Source organism: Armigeres subalbatus, chromosome 1 (assembly GCF_024139115.2).
Source record: "Armigeres subalbatus isolate Guangzhou_Male chromosome 1, GZ_Asu_2, whole genome shotgun sequence".
Classification (NCBI taxonomy): domain Eukaryota; kingdom Metazoa; phylum Arthropoda; class Insecta; order Diptera; family Culicidae; genus Armigeres; species Armigeres subalbatus.
Window position 1 is genome coordinate 17,723,199 of NC_085139.1, and position 12,773 is coordinate 17,735,971.

Here is a 12,773-nt window from a genome sequence, read left to right on the forward strand (position 1 = left end):
CCAGAGAGATTTGGTCTGCTCATACAGGGAAAGTTATTGGTTTCATAATCCACATCGTTCCGGGATGGGAACGAGTCATGACAAATGACTGATCATATGTTAAGTAGTGATTGGTACTAAACGACACGTACATCAAAACAGGGTTCAACAGTTCTGATTCCCCAACAAAAAATCACCTAGGGGGAGATCCCCCAGTGCCGGACACATAAGCCATTTCACGAAAATCTTTCTAATTATCCGGAATACCCCGGATAATTTCCAGGGATTAAACCACCCGACTTGGACATTAATTTACAATGTTGTGAAAACTCATATGTGAATATGTCCATTATGTGGAAGGTAATGATTTGAAAAATGTATTGGATGTAAGCACTTTCCCTTCGGTGGGACTCGGACCCACGACCCTACAGTACGCTAGACTGGTGCTTTAACCAACTAAGCTACGAAAGACCTCCGTCGGCCTTCGCAACCTAGCGGCTACTGAATGAGCCCGAGATTCCCAAATTGGACGCATAAGTCGAATCACTCGCAATCCATTTCTCAAGCCAACACTTCCACATGTGTATAGTACACGTTCACATTAGAGGAGCGTGCGTATTTGGCGGCTACACACATTCTTCATCAGCAACTGTACTGATCAAGTGAGGTTATGTGAGCTATTTGCCAGTCGGTCTTCAAGCTCAGGCCCGACCGCTCGACGACCCTTCCACATAATGTACATATTCACATATGAGTTTTCATAACATTGTAGTTATTCGAACTGGGAATTTGTACTGATTGCTCGATTGAGCTCAGAATTGCAAAAATGTCAGTTGGTATGTTACAGAACAATTTCACAGAACAGCAGTTCTACCGCAGCTGTCAAAGTTCTACCGCAAGCCTGACAATCTTCAATACACAAGAACAACAACCAGATATTTGGCGTTGTCATCGTAGAATGCCATGTCCAACAGCAGAGTAAAAATATGAAGTGACAGCAGGTAGTACCAGCAGTAGTTTGAAAATTGAACCAAAGAGAAGAAAGTTTTCTCTGGAAAAGCAATATTTTTTTTTTTTTTTTAATAACCCACAACTATCCCCCACACCAAAGAGCTCACCAGGAGCTCCCTGGTAATGGACGCAACTATCTCAGCTTATTCTGTGCAACAAAAAAATAACAAATTTATATTTATAAGCTGAGATCAAATAATTATTTATAGCAAGTATGTATACTAATAGGCGAATCTATGTAATGTCCCAGTGGAATGAAGTTCCGTTTAAGGGACACATTGATTGATATAGCCAAAAGATAAAATAATGAAATAAAGAAATATATTTTTAAACAAATAATAATAAACTAATAATTTTTATGGGTATTAATAACAAACAAAAATATTTAATGAATTATTAAATTACTGTAAACAAAAAAACAAAAAAAGATTATCATGTTTCTGGTAGCCGATGTGAAAAAAATAAATTAACCAAGAATGTCGTGTAGATTTGATTTCATGAGCTGTTTGACCTGAGATTTAAAATTTTCACAGATTGTTGATTTGCTTCAACTGCTCTGGTAAATTGTTGAACAGCTTAGGACCAATAACTGAAATTCTCCTTTGACCAAGTGTTGTGGCTGCTCTACTTAATTGTAGGTTATAAGCACGTCTTGTACTGTAGCTGTGAGTAACTGGTGGCATATCAATGGTATGGTGGAAACGCGAGTTGTGCAACGTGTCATGTACAAAAACGATCGTTTGCAATTTGCAAATACTGCGAATAGGAAGTATATTATGTAATGTATCAGAATAAAGCAGCAAAGTGGGGAAAAGGAAAGGTTTATTAAATATAGTTTTCAAACACCTGTTTTGTAGAGTTTGGAGCTTTTTAAGCGATGATTTGGATGCATGACCCCAAGTTAGAATTACGTAGCTAATGATGGAGTGAATATGAGCAAAATAGAACTTTAAAAGAATATCACGTGAGACGAAATAACTAACCCTACGTAGTATTCCGCAGAGAGATGAAACTTTTTTTTCAACATATTTTATGTGATCATTCCAACATAATGTGGAATCCAGAATTAAACCTAAATACTTGAATGTTTTTACTTTTTCTATGCAACAAGAGTTGAACGAAACTTGGTTGTGTAGGTCTACCTTTTTACGAAAAGAGTGAAAAATCATGAATTTTGTTTTGGATATGTTTAACGATAGAAGGTTTGATTTGAAATATTTAGATAAAATGATCAAGTCATCCGACATGTCATTTACTATTGTATTTGCAACATGGTTTGGGTAGAATAAAGCAGTATCGTCAGCAAAGAGACGCGGAAATCCTTTCAGTTTAAGCCTGCTTATGTCGTTCACATATAAGAGGAATAGAAGAGGGCCTATATTGCTACCTTGCGGTACACCAACTTTGATGGGTTTAAGGAACTTTGTGAATCCTCAATAGATACAAACTGTAGTCTATCTTCTAAATAACTTTTTATAACTCGATTTGCAACGCCTCGAATACCATATTTATCCAATTTCCTGAGTAATATTGTATGGTTTAGTGTATCAAACGCCTTACGAAGGTCCATGAATAGTGCGCCAACTAGTTGTTTACAATCAATTCCTTTTATAATATCATCGAGTAATTCAGTGACTGCCGTGGCTGTACTGCTGCCTTGCCGAAACCTGTATTGGTAATTGTATAACACGTTATTTTGATTCAAAAACGTTAAAATGCGGTTCAAAAGTAATTTTTCTAATATGTTATTGAATATGGAAAGCGTGGAAATGGGACGATAGTTGTTAACATTAAATCTATATCCCTCTTTATATAGATACAATTCTAGAGATTTTTAAACATGATGGATATGTTCCAGATTCCAAGATTTTGTTGAACGAGTCGGCTCAAATTCTAGAAAATTGTTCTGAATTGTTTTTAATAACATCAACAGTAATTCCATCGGGACCCGGACTTTTATTTCGTTCTAGACTGTTTATTAACAATGTAACTTCGTTAATTGAAGCTGGGTTTAGAAAAATGGAGCTAGATACGTGTTGTAGGTTTGTTAACGGATTCATAGCAGGATCGACATTAATGCTATCAGCAAGTTGTTGTCCTATGTTCGAAAAATAATTGTTGAATATTTCACAGGTTTGTTGATTATTGTCAACTTTAACACCATTTTCGACCAGTGTTATTGTATTATGTTTAGTGGATTTACCAAAAATGTTGTTTATATGTTTCCACAGTTTCGAATGAGAAGTATTACTCAATAGGTTTTCATAATATGTTCTTTTGCATTGTTTTTTTTAGTGTGGTCACTTTGACGGATATATGCTTAAGTAATCCTTTGATGTTCTGATCATTGGGGTGCCTCCTAACTCTTTTTATATAGTTATTTTTCAGTTTTATTAAATGCCATAGATTGAAGCTCATCCATGGACAATAATTATTTTTGACACAGACATTTTTTGTTATAGTTTTTGAGTGTTTCAATAATAATGACTTATAAGTAGATACTATGTTGGACAGACAAGTATTAACATCTTCAATTTCACCAACATTTCCCAGGAATATTTTGAAATCAGTGGCAAACCTACGATGGTCCACGATAGTTTTGGTTAGGGTCATTCTTTCTCTTGGCTCGTGTAATTCAATCGATGTAAGTATCATACAGTGATCACTTACGTCATTCATGATTGTATCGTTTCGTATATTGATGATATCATCTATTCGGCAAACAAAATGATCGAGGATGTTCGAACTGATTGGCCTAGTGGGAATGGTGTTTGTACATGCAAAACCATAGGATTCGAGTAAAGATTTGTATTTCACAACTACATTGTTATTTGTGACATTAACAGGTATGTTGATGTCACCAACAAAAAAACAAGGACGATTTCGGTTACTATCAAGACATTTTTCTAATTCATTCATGAAATAGTTTACATCAAATGATGGAGGGCGGTAAAAACCATGCACATTATGTGAATGTCCATTAATTGATAGCTCAACGTGGATATGATGGAATCCGTCGACATGAAAGTTACGCACCACAGAAAATTTAATATTTGTCCTAATATACATGACTAAGCCACCACTTGAAGTTCCTCGGCATGAAAATATAGCAGTAAAGCCTGGAATGTTATACAATCCAATATTATCGCTTTTTACCCAAGTTTCACCTATAATGATTACATCAATTGAGAGTTTACATTGATCGAGTACTTCAAGAACAGTATCAAATTTTGAGAGATCGTTTATCCCTCTAACATTCCATTGAAAAATACGCAGGAAGTTGAATTCAATAACAGAAACTGAATCATTAAAATCGTTCAAGTTGTCATGGGAAAAATTGTTTATGTTATCCATTATTCGTAGCACTTTATTTAAATAACAGTAATGAACAATTTGCGGACAAAACAAATTACTCAACAGATGTTTTGAGTTCAAACGATCCGGTGTTAGATGAGGTTTTATGTTTGGTTTCATTCATAAAACTGGTGACATCACTTCGATTTCTAATGGCAATTGGTTTTGATTGTTCGTTCATCTATCTTAACTAATATCACTCCATCTCTACCAGCCCATACATATTTCAAGTTGAGTTTTTTTTGCAGCTCCCTCATTTCATGTAACAGTTCTAACGAGAAGGGGGTTAACTCATCCCGAATAGCCAGACGTGTTGGCTTTCCATTAAAAACCATCGACTGATCAATGGAGGTCGATAGCAGCTTTCCAAAATCTCTCTTTTTCGACAAAAACGTTTCTTTCACAGCGGTATTGTTAAAAATTATTCGGATCGGGATAAGTTTGTTTAGAGCTGAACTTGAGGTAGATACTCGAGAAGCAGACATAATGGAATTTGGTGGAACGTGTTTTGTCGATTGAAGTAAATCCGTTTTTTTTTTCTCAATTTTGTCCCTTCCTCATTCGTAATAGTCCAGTACAGTCCTCGTCAAAATCCTTATAAAGTAGTATCCCGCGTTTGTTTACATTTTGGTCCTTCAGTCCTTAGATAGTGCCGTTCTTGGTACTTTGTGTTGGTCTTCCAGTCCGATGCAATATATTTTAGTCCCGTCCAGTTATCCATAATTCCTTCGTCTATCAAGTATTCGTATTTGGTCCCGTCCATTCAACCACACAGGTTTCTATTAGTGGTTGTCTCTTCTCTTTATCTCCTTTCCTTCGTCCATGTTGTCCGACGCTATTTCACCGCAGATTTGTTTTTCCCGATTACCTGTAAATATAAAAACAAAACAACTTACACCAGATAGGTTTGGAACAACTAGAGGTTCACTCTCCTGAAGATTTCCATCGCTGGCCGCTCCATCGCAGATTTCCACCAACTTTTGGGAAAAGCATGGCTTTCCCGTCCGCGAACTGTTTTGTTGCACTTTTTTGTCCACTTTCTGTTTTCGCAGTTCTCTTTTGATGTTGAGTGTTGACATTATATGTTTGGTAGACCGGTCTGAAGAGAGAATGAGTGCGCGCGTGTCGGAGTTCAACTGGAGTTGGATTCTGATGCGTAAGTGAGTGCGTGAGATGAGTGAATGATTGATATATTGCGTCTTGCGTGTTTTTCTTGGAGTACTTTATAGCCGGATATTTCTAGGCGTAGAAAGTACTCTTAAGAAGCAATTTGAGTTTCTATGATGGTGAGCGTATATTGCGGATGAAAGACTCCGTGCAAGCGAATCGTAAATAGAAACGGACCCTGTTTTGGCAAGAAAGTTGGTGTCTCGCGTTGCTCGCTACGTGCTAGGTGAGAGGCAACCATTCTGACTTGTTAGTTTTGTTCACATGTATGTGAATGTTTCGTAAATGTTATTTTGTATATCGGCGTAGTCCTGGTGTAAAATAATGTTTCAGTATTTTATGTTAGCTTGCTCAGAGTTGTGCACGACTCTAGAGTTGAAGCCGTTTAAATGTTGTATTTTTGAGAATTTATGTGTATGAATGAGGTCATCTATCATCATAGACTGTAAAACAAGTAACTTCCATAGACTCTGTTTTTGCTTTTCACAGACTTTCAAGCTATTTTTCGGGCACCCCTTTTCATATTTCTATTAGTGTGCGTAGCGGAGAGATAATGACTAGATTTTTGCTGGAGACCGGAGACTCACGTCGCTGATGGTCAGTGGCAGCCAGTACCAATAGGAACTTGTGCTGTAAATTGAGAAGGAGTCGACTTCGGTTGACGATGATCTTATATGACCCCGAAAATCGAAAGTTATTAATCCAATGCCGTCTTGCTTGGCCTACGAAAATTTGATTGGCAATTTTCATCTCCATTTTCAAATGCCAATCAAATTTTCGTACTTTTAGTGGGGAATGTTGTAGCAAGTACGCCATATTTATTTATTTCAATGTTTAGTTTATCTTTGTAAATATATTTATTTTGCTATTTATTTAAATTATAAAACTTTGCATGTATAGTTGCGTCTTTCAAAATAAATCTTTGTGTTGGGTCACCGCAAGAATAGTCTAGAAGAAGTACGCCATTGAGTTACCTACGCTAAGAATTGAGTCTTATGAGTTCCCTACAGTCAGCTACCAAAGAAACACATGGGGTTTGGCCAGCATATAGCGTATCATGACGCCAAAAGTAGCGCGTGGCTTGCGGCCAACGACCCGCACGCCGGTCTTTTGAAGTTGCGTTGACCTTTGGCTTGTCCGGCATTCCACGCTTGGCACGATTCTTAGCGAGCAAGCTTACTGGCTAATTTGAATCGTCTGTGGGAATGAGATGCACGATTTTGGGGGATTTCGTGGATAAATTCTTTTGATGCTCGGGTTCGCAAATTTCAACTTCGTTGAATTTCGCGAACTCTGGAGACAATGTCTAAAAATTTCGCGGTATCTGAGGATTTTCCCAACTCAGAATCGTTCACTTTGTTCCGTTCCGTGGAAGAGGCAAAAGCGGTCAATTTTGTTCCGTGCCGTAGTGTGTTTTGTAAGGTAAAAGTGACATAGTTTTTTAGTAGGTTGTTAGCTAATATACGTTCTTTGTTTCCCTCTAGTCGAGCATAAGTTTGTTTAAAGCTCAGTGTCGTTAATCCTGTGAGATTCAGTGTGCGTAGATTTCTGTTCAGAAAGGTAAATTTGTGTACTTTGAATATATAAGATGTGCCTCAAACCGCGTGCGTATGTGCTAATGTAAACGTTAATTAGGTCCGTGGCAGCAAAGGTAGCCGACACACTACACCAATCCATTACGACCGTTTTTGACCCCACGCATCGGCTACAAAGATTCCCGGGGTACACTTGGCCGGAGAAGGTTGCGAACACCCAAAATCGCACCTTTGGCAGGCGAAGCCAAACCACCGAAACCACAGCAATCAAATTCCAACCTCCAACCGCATAGCAGCAGATCGCCGTTGTCGTCGTCGTCATCGTCTAGCAAGTGCCGACGGCGCCTCAACACTTTGCTTTGCGCGCCAGGACGGACGCTTGTACCGCGCCCATGCGTAAGCCCGCGCACCGGAGGGAGTGAGTGACCACCACATCGACGCAATACGCCGTCCGTCGCCGTGAGTTTCTGGCCCAGAGTAGTGCTTAAAGTAGCTCCGGCCCCATCCGTAGGTCCGCTCCTGACTAGCTAGTCGAAAAACCGTGAGTAATATGCATGCGTAATTGTTTGTGTCGTCCATGGCCACACGCTTAAAGTCAAGTACACATCGCATGAATAGCTTTTACACATCACAGCAACGCCTTGGCCAACTCTCACTATGAGTGAAAATTTTGTGTGAAACATAAGCAGTCGCTGTGTACTGTCTCACATGTGCATGATATGTGTAAGTGAGTTTGCCTCGAACTGTCAAAGTCCCTTCGGGTCGCTATGATGGCGAACGTGTGCAGAATGTGCTGCAAGAAATCGTACTTTTTCGGAGGTTTTTCCTTTTGTTTTGATGGCGAAACAAAAAAAAAGTGCGAATACAATCATCGCACTTTGTTTTGTTGATCGAAACGATTGGAGAAGCCTCCGAATAAGTATGGAAAAGTTGGCTTACTTTAACATTAACAATTGAGGTTAGGTTCGATTTCCGACTGCTCTCTCGCTGTGTAAAATGAACTCACCGAAAATCATCGGCCATCGGTTACACAAAAATGAGTAACATCGTAATTACTCATAATATGAGTTGTTCCAGGAGAGGCCCGTTTTGTGTGAACGGAACACAAAAATATGTAAGTCATTTTAAGCGTGCATGTGACTCGATTAGAGGCACAACAATTTGTTTTGTGAGTACGTCAGTAGCCCATTGAGAACGGCTTCCGTGTGAAGCTCACCGTATGTGAGAATCGAGAGTGAGTTTGCAGGAGAAGTTTGTCGGAGTACACGCTTAAAGTCAAGTACACATCGCATGAATAGCTTTCACACATCCCGGCGACGCCTTGGCCAACTCTCACTATGAGTGAAAATTTTGTGTGAAACATAAGCAGTCGCTGTGTACTGTCTCACATGTGCATGATATGTGTAAGTGAGTTTGCCTCGAACTGTCAAAGTCCCTTCGGGTCGCTATGATGGCGAACGTGTGCAGAATGTGCTGCAAGAAATCGTACTTTTTCGGAGGTTTTCCTTTTGTTTTGATGGCGAAACAAAAAAAAAGTGCGAATACAATCATCGCACTTTGTTTTGTTGATCAAAACGATTGGAGAAGCCTCCGAATAAGTATGGAAAAGTTGGCTTACTTTAACATTAACAATTGAGGTTAGGTTCGATTTCCGACTGCTCTCTCGCTGTGTAAAATGAACTCACCGAAAATCATCGGCCATCAGTTACACAAAAATGAGTAACATTGTAATTACTCATAATATGAGTTGTTCCAGGAGAGGCCCGTTTTGTGTGAACGGAACACAAAAATATGTAAGTCATTTTAAGCGTGAAGAATCGCGTAGCCGGAGATACCGCCGGTGAAGAGAACGGGAAAGCACACGCTTAAAATGACTTACATATTTTTGTACTTGACTTTAAGCGTGCACAACAGTAGTCATGGTTGTTCTAAGTTCACAATTAAGCTTATGCATCATTGTAGTTTTTGTGTTTTGCATTTCAATATTTTTTTTTGTAGATTTCAGAACATTTTTGTGAACAAAAATACATGGTCTTCTTGATTTTACTTATGAACTGCGTTGCCAAAAATATTACGGCACTTGTAGTGAGCATTACAAAACAATATAAACACGTAACAAGATTATTGGGGTCATTTTCCTTCTTTTTGCATTCTACACAAAACATAACATCATTGCTCAACTCTTCCGACATGCTTGGCTCTTGAAACGAACGAATTAAAAATAAATAAATAAATAAACAATTTATAGCTATAGTATACACTTTAAAAAAGAAATTAATAAATAATACATACACCAATAATAACACACAAATTGGGCGAGGGCTGCATTATATAGGTAGAAAGGTTATGCGAACAACAACAAAAGAAGGAAACAAGTTAAAAGTAGCAGCTCTGCCTCTTTAATGCAACCATGAAAAAAAAAACATTTATCGTTACAACAATTTTTCATCAAGATATGATAAGCAGCTGTCTTCAACACTCTCTTATTCGGTCAGAGCGGCAAGGATCCCACGAATTTACTTGCATCCAGAACCAGTTTTCTTTCAGATCGTTCTTCCTATTTCGCCAAATTCTGCAGTAATTAAACTGCGACCATTCAAGTGCTTACGGACTATGGTTTGAATAGTCGTATGTAACGATGACGGCCCTTGCCATAGACAAACGAAACCACAGTCGTGTGCTACTGAAAGGTGTACTAGATTTGCTAAATCATTCCTCCCAACTTCGCTAAATTCTGCAAAACTGCGACCACTTGCACACAGACCGACTATTGGAATATAGTTGTATGCGGCGACGGTGGCCCTTTTGCCGTAAACAAGCGAAACCACTATAGTGTGCTACTAAAGGATGTACTAGATCGACAGAAGATAACTAAACTCATGCGCTTTCACTCACGGAACCGAAACACTACCACTAGATGAACAGATCGTGGTTGGGACCACAGTTTATCAATACAACTAATACAATCTATACATTATCATTTCGAAGTCACATTAAGATGGCTAGAGCACTCGATATACACATGAACAAATTAAAACACTAATTAACGTCTATATACCTCAGCAGCCTAAGCTCAATCGAGTAGGTTATACTGTAGTATGTACTAATGATCACTAATCAACATAGATTATTAATAAAATGAAAGAATGTCACATTTAATTATGCAAAAATATAGCGAAGTTAAATCAGCGACATCAGCTACCAGAAACAGTGCTGCCAGTGCTGCCAATATTTTGGAGCTCTTTGGAAGAATCAATGAAAAAACGGGACAAATTGAGGATTTTTTAGTTTACGACGGATCAGCACAATAAGGTCTAAAAAACTGGACTGTCCCGTTAAACACGGTACGTATAGTCAGCCTAGGCTTGTTGAAGGAAGGATCAACCAGAACCAAAACCGGTTTCAGGCCGCAAATTTCGATTTCAGCTCTAACCTCCCCCTCCTTCATGTCGTGAAGTCACCGCAGCTAACCCTCGAGCGGGTTTGTGCAAAGGTGACCATGAGTATAGTACTCATACTTGTGAACTTCGAGAAACTCCACGACGGCTTGATGGTGGTTCTTATTTTTGTCACTTTCATGCCCTCGTGCAGAGCCGAAAAGTACATTTCAATCCCTTCGTAATTACTTCTATTTCCGCTGAATGCACCACCGGTTGCTGCTTCTTGCACTTCTCTCCCGGCAAATTCCCCCCTTCATCCATTTGGAATGTCGATTAGACGTTGCTTGACAGAAGATATTGGGAGGGGCTTCCCTCACCTCCAATTGTGGTGCGCTTCTTTGTCAGCGACCGGGTCGGTCACCGAATCTCCCACGCCATCTCCCATACTGCCACCACGAAAACGGGAACGCGAAAAATTTAAATTTTTCATTTAATTCAGAGTCATAGTTTACGTCAACAAATCAAACTGGGCTGAGCCAATAACTAAATCCATATTACAGTTGGAAATCACTTGCTGTGGACTTATCGTTTCCAGATTCTCAAAGCAACATTATATCACATTTAATTTCATTTGCGTGAGTGCCACATATTTTAATCCACTAATTGCAAATTCAACCGATGGCATTGCCTTTCCAAATGATCAATTTTTGATGAACATATTCACTCACAAAACAAAACCATCTATTCCAATAGATCCCACTTCCACAGTTATGCTTATTCTGATAACTTTGATTTTGGTTTTCCAAACCAATTTTTGTCAGTGTTTAGTCATATCCCGTGAAGCGATAAACTATACTCTAACAGTGATCGAACACCTCTCGCGGCAAAGTACCGGCCGTTTCGATTGCATTTTTCTGGACATCAGTGACGGGAACCCCTACGATACCGGTTACGACGATTTGCTGAAGTCCCCCCGTCTAGAAGATGTCAGCAAATATGTCGTCGACAGATCATTCCCTATAGCCTTCGGTTGTGGTTTGCCACTGTCACCATCATTACTGCTGATGAAACTGGACGTGCAAAACCTTCGACATATGTGGATGCACTGTGTGCCATTTGTTGTCGTGATCAATCCCAACACAAGAATTTTGATTCTCTACTCAAAGTACATTGCATGGGATCTTATCTCTTTGATGATGTCCGTCACACAGTTCTCTCAAGTCGTGTTCCTAGAATCAGAATATTTTAAATTTGTTAGAATGGGCCTTGACGGTGTCGTATCAAGCGCTGAGGACTACATCGAACCTAGCAGTCTGTTTCAAAATGTTCTTCTTGATATGCAAGGGCGATCTTTTAAGTACGGGGTGAAATACCTACCCGGTGATGTTATAGCCAACTGGATAAGTGGAACTGCCAGATACATCAATGCAACAGCGGAGTTATCCCAATGTCTTTGTTATATGCCTGATACCACTTGTTACACGAGATGTGGAACTCAGAAGAAAATTAAAGTTGTATTCGAGTGTTGGTTCCTAACGTCGCTTAGACCATATAATTATCGTGCTCTTTGGGAGGTGATTCCATCAACAGCCGTAATAGCAGTACCCAACAGCAGAAGTCTCAATGTACTGGAAATATTTGTCCGGCCGATGTCCTGGCAAGCATGGACTCTTTTGGTGATTTTTATGCTATTTCTGGAATTCACGACCATTGCTTTTCCAACGTTTATCAGAAATGATCCGATCCTGCTCGCAATCTGTGGGTTTGAACGGTACAACTTGCATCGAGCATGCACAAAAGAGCGTATGCTGCTTCTCGCATCGATTATATTCTTCTTTCTTATGTCCAACGCATATGAATCTCGAATTATTTCGTTCATGATTGAAAAACCTTCAGTGGGTGAATTACGTACAATATCCGACCTCATTGATGCAGGATTGAAAATAAAAGCCAGCAAAGTCATGAATCCCTATCTTTTCAGTAATGCTCGGTTTCCAAATACCCTGGTGGACATTTCGAATGATACTGTGGCTCAAACGAATTTAGATGGTGAATGTGCTTACTATGGATTTGGCCCGCAAATACAGAAAGTCCTGGGAATTCCTGTTAATTACGACTTCATCAAAGCCCGACCCAAGTATCACATACTGAAGGAAATAGACCACATGATTGTTTGCGCCTATGTTACTCCAATGCGAGACGCTTTGATAGAAATATTCGCACACACTCAGCGGGTATTTTTTGAGGCAGGTCTCCTGTCGAAATGGCGCACCGATGAGTATGGTCAACTGTTTGCTAAGATATGGCGTAGACATGTCGCCTACCGATCAAGCTCGGGAGCTAGACC

The 12,773-nt window shown here is 39.4% G+C and overlaps 1 protein-coding gene across 7 annotated transcripts in view; it reads right to left on the reverse strand.

Moving 5' to 3' along the window:
• The window catches only part of LOC134222299 (stAR-related lipid transfer protein 13), a 433,861-nt gene that overhangs the window by 184,305 nt on the left and 236,783 nt on the right, over positions 1–12,773 (reverse strand). The gene's annotated exons all lie outside the window — the stretch shown is intronic.